Raw genomic sequence first — 5,099 nt, 5'->3', positions numbered from 1 at the left:
GGTATATACTAGTTCATGTGAGGTGGAATATTCAATTAAACTGCTCGGGAATTTACATTTTATTATTATTATTATTATTATGTAATTTAATATTTTTAAAAAATTTAATTATATATATATATATATATATAAATTATAGTTATTAATTATAAAAATATATAATTTAAAAATAATATATATATATATATAATTAAATATATTTTACTATTAAAAAATATATTTTTAATAATAAATTTTATAATTCAATAAAAAAAACATATGACCAAGTCGTGTAATAAAAAACCAAGAAAATAATATAATATAATTTTATTCATTTTAGTTATGGAAACATATAATTAAGAAAAATAGATATTTGTAAATAGATAGAATATTCATAATTCAGAGTCAGCGGTAACTCAGTTCAGAGCTCCCGCCTGCGTAGTCATCGCTGGTACTGAGCTCCCACGACCAACTGCAAATTGTTGCCCTGCACTATACGGTGGAATAGCCGTTCCTTTACCAGAAGCATTGAAGTATGCTCCATTCAGAAACTGATCGCCGACTGAAACCCAGAGCCACCCATTGGGACAAGTAGGATCACCGCCGCCACAGTTTTCACGCCATGTCACTTGCTTCGTATTCGTGCTACTCGGGGCCACGAACCGATTTCCTTCGCTTCTGATGGTTGGATGCATGCTTCCTCCAATGGCATACGATCCCCACGGTTCATAATCGTTATTCACTACGTGCACGTAACCGAATCTAGCTCTGACATCATCATAAAACATTGGGTTCATGTATGTTAATTGAATATTATTACTCGGGGATGAATTATATTAGCTAATCCGAAACCACGGAAACGGAATAATATTGATGTGATTAATCTAAAAGATAAATCATATTAGTTGGTTTGAAACTTCAAATTAATCCGAATTATTGTTATTAATACATTAACTCAATTTAATTTAAGATTTAGAGATTGATTATATCACACAAAAACTAAAAGCGAGATAAATTTACCTTGGCATCCTCTGTGTGAGACCTGGTCCGAAGTGGTTGTATGCCACTGTTACCTTCATGTTTTTATCACCGTCATATTCATCGCTGTGCCCTAACAGCATAGTCTGCATGCATGCATGTGTGGTTTCATAAGTTTGAGGTACATTAGATTTTAGAATATTCATCACAGTCTAAAACGGAAGATTCATCATACTCTAAAATATTCTCAAAATGAAAAATTTTAAAAATATTCTTAAAATCTACCATAAACATGGTGCAGTTTAGGTAGCTTGCCTTGTCATGGTTAAAAAAGTGATTGTTGGAAATAGTAACTGCTGTGGAACCTAGCGTGACATCAAGCAGACCATCTTGGCACTTGGAGAGGGTGTTGTGGTCGATCCATATATTAGTGGAACCCGTTACAGAAATAGCATCTCCGTCCCTTGGGTCCATCAATTGCACACCACCATTACCCTCCGCCACCCGAACATTGCCCCTCGCGTTGGGCACACAATTACTGATTTGCAAGCCATGAATAATAACGTTGTTCACATTGTCGATGCGCAGGCAGGGCCCATTACCAATCTGGACTTTGGCGCCCCTTGCATCGATAGTTTTCTGGCTCGTCACAATCAGGGGCATCTGAAGCTTGATGATCATATCCTTAGCAAAAACAATCCACAGTGGATTCTTACGTGTCACCCCATATCTCAAACTACCAGGCTGCGGATCTGCGGCATTGTCCTCTGGGGTGGTGACTGTGTATATTTCTCCTGCTTTTCCTCCGTTGGCTGCGCTTCCGAAGCCTATGGCGCAATCTGCCAGCTTCTTTCGATTCTGTTGCCAGTTTCCATTGTTCCAGCAGTTGTCAATGGGGTTGTTGCTGGCTGAAGAACACACGGAGGCCTGCAACAACACAGAAGCTAATAAAATACATGCTGCTCCAGTGATAGAGGCAGAGGCAGATAGTTTGAACGCCATAATTCCTGTGACCCTTTGATCTGCCCAGTATTTGCAACTGGAGTAGTAGTATCAGATTGGATCTGAATTTATGAAAGCTTCATGCTTTGGTTTTGGCTGTACCTTAAACCCAATTTATCTACCGAAATAATTCAACCATCCATGCTTATTAAAGTGTGAAGATCCGGGAGAACCAATCTCAGTTTTAAAATCGTAACCATTTGAGATATTTTAACCCAAAAAAAATTAAATTTGTAAAAGATTGATTGATTAGTCGATAACATTTTCAAATTTATAAAACATAAACTAACTAACAAAATAAATCTAAAAAATTAACTTCTAGCACAATATCGAAACAATCTCACACACCGCTGAAGTCGTTATATTCAATTTTCTATTTTCAAATTATTATGCTCTATTATGTTTTATATTAAATTAAAGAAAATATTTATTACTATTGATGGATACAGCGTTAAAAAAAACAACTTGCATTTGTAATGAAGCGGCGATGGGATATGCTCTGAATTCTATTTAAATGAAAAAAAAAATAGTAATAATTATAAAGAAACATTCCAAAATAGGTTTGTTTATATAATTGGAACTATATATGGAATTATTTATTTTTTATATAATATATTAGATTTTAAATTTTTTTTAATATATTTTATTGGATTGAAATGTAAATATATTTGATTATATAAAATTTAAGTAAAATTTTAAAAAAATTAGATTTAAATTATTATTATTATTTTAAATGGTTGACAAAATAAATTAGTGTTGTCCTCCTCACTCTTAAGTCAAGCATTTGCTTTATTTTTACAGATGAAATTTGATTGATTGTTATTAGTAACATTTTATTGTAGGAAGCACAAATTAAAAAAAATAAATAAAAACTACTTTCACAAAATAGTTATCTCAAAATGGGATATATAATTTCTTTTGAGTAAATTGCTGAAAAAAACAATTGTGTTTAAATTCTTAATTTACCTTATTTACATTTATTTTTAGAAGTCTTTCCTTTTTAGAATTGAAATATTTTATCATTTTAAAATAATAGTAATTTTCTATTTATTTTTATTTTTATTTTATTAGTTATATTATTGTAAAATAATTGTAATCAACAAATATTTAATAAACTAAATAAAAAATTAAATTATTAAATATTTCAAATACATTTATACATTCTTTAATTTTTAATTTTATACCCATTTAATTCTCAACCAACTTTCAAAATATACCATTTATGATTCTTTTCTATCTTATAACAAAATGTATGAGCCGGATTATCCACAGTACTATGTTCATTATGTCATATCGATTAAAAAGTCTATGTTTTCCCTCAACAAATGGAGGAATGATCTTATTGTCTCTACACCGTTTTCTTCTTTCAATCATATCCTTGAAATTTGGAGAAAACGGATCTTATTCCATGTATCCCCTTCATACGTACAGGGAAGTTATGTTAGACTTACTTGATATTGCTCAAGTTAAAATTTCCATGCGCCTCACACTTCTAATTTGTTTATTTAACTAATGTTTGCCTTCTTACCCCTGTCTGCAGGTATTGTGACTGTTGTGACATCAAATACCTCTGGTGCCGAGGAAGACACATTCAATCTCTCGATAGGTAATCTGTTTGAGATCTAAGTTTTGATTTCTTTGAATTTGTTCTACAATCTTATCTTGGTGTTGAGCTACCACGACATTTGGTGCAGGACTAGCCTTTAGCTATCGGGTTTTTGGACGCATTCGCCCAGATCTAGCACACCCAGTGACGAGAGGAACATGCGCTTCCTCATGGGATAGAAGAATGGTATTGATGCCTCACTTTAAAGTTGGTTGGCCTTCTGCATGTGCATATTGAAATGTATCGCTCTACTATGTTATATTTTCCCAGGCGACCTATTAACGAATTTCTCTTGTAATAGATATGGGTGTGAAACCTTTTGTTGTATTAAACGACATGCCCATTTCGAAACTATCTTCCTGTTAATTTCTTGTTGGAAGTATTGTTAATCGAGGGCGAGTTTGTCTGCCCGATTGTCTCAAACTGATAGTGATTCAGGTGTCTTTTAATGTGAATGATTCAAAACATACAGACAAATTGTGATTTTGATTTACTCTGCATTTACTTATTAACATTTGGCAAGCGATTCTAGTCATTTATTTTAACTGTCAATTTCCTGTAGATTACTTAACAGTATCTTTCATCTTTAGCTGTACTATTTGAATTCTGCATGGTTAAAATATACAGTTACTTGTTTTTAGCTTTTCTATTAGGTACTATACAATCATTCACCCAGAACAACTTCTTTGGTGTCCCAATAGGACTGGCCGAAGAATAAATATGGGTTAGAACAGTCGTAGTTTACTCATGATGCCGAGCAATACTAAACTCTATTCAGGGTTTTCTTGAAGCTCCGAAAATAGAATTAAATTTTCTTGTAATTTGCTTGATTTTTTTTCTTATTTCAATTTAGCGTTTCTTTCCTCGCTAACCTGTAAACATATCTACAATTCCCTACCCGCTCTTGGATTTCACTCCAATTTTTTATTTCTAACCCTTACCAAACAGTGGAATGGTTCCTCTTCAAGGATAATTTTAGGGGCGAATGTTCGCCCTTTGGGGGAATTAAGGGGTTTTAAATTTTTAGTGGGCCAATATTTTGTATCATAGTACATTTTTACAAATCACCTCAAATAACCCACCTTATTTTAAGGGAGAGGGTAAAAAAGGTAAATTTAGCCCTTGAAATTAGGACTTACAACCTTCCATTCGCTCATTTTCAAGAATATGTTTTATTTAAGTGAATCCATTGGCCCATTTTCAAGAATAGGTTTTATTTAAGTGAATCATGTGGGCCAAATACCATATTTATAAAGAGGTATGGTAAATTAATAAAAATATAAATAAATGAGAGGTATGGTAAATAAATAAAACATTTTTTATATTTACTCCATAAGTCACCTTATATACATGTAAGGGTGTAAACAAATAAAAATATAAGTAAAGTGGAGGTATGGTAAATAAATAAAACGTTTTTTTATACTTACTCAAAAGGTATGGTAAATAAATAAAAATATAAATAAATTAGACGTATCGTAAATAAATAAAACCTCTTTTTATATTTAGTCCATAACCCTCGTTTTATTTATGAAGG

At 32.2% G+C, this 5,099-nt stretch overlaps 1 pseudogene; it reads right to left on the bottom strand.

The window, feature by feature from the left end:
• Positions 1 to 395: 395 nt before the first annotated feature.
• On the bottom strand, positions 396 to 1,959 carry LOC149218204 (pectate lyase 1 pseudogene; annotated as a pseudogene).
• Between the last annotated feature and the right edge of the window lie 3,140 nt (positions 1,960 to 5,099).

Source organism: Pinus tabuliformis, chromosome Q (assembly GCF_031772625.1).
Source record: "Pinus tabuliformis cultivar Carrire ecotype Pingquan chromosome Q, CPIR1, whole genome shotgun sequence".
In the NCBI taxonomy this organism is placed as follows: domain Eukaryota; kingdom Viridiplantae; phylum Streptophyta; class Pinopsida; order Pinales; family Pinaceae; genus Pinus; species Pinus tabuliformis.
The sequence above is the reverse complement of the archived record's forward strand: the minus strand, read 5'-3'. Positions and strand labels throughout refer to the sequence as shown.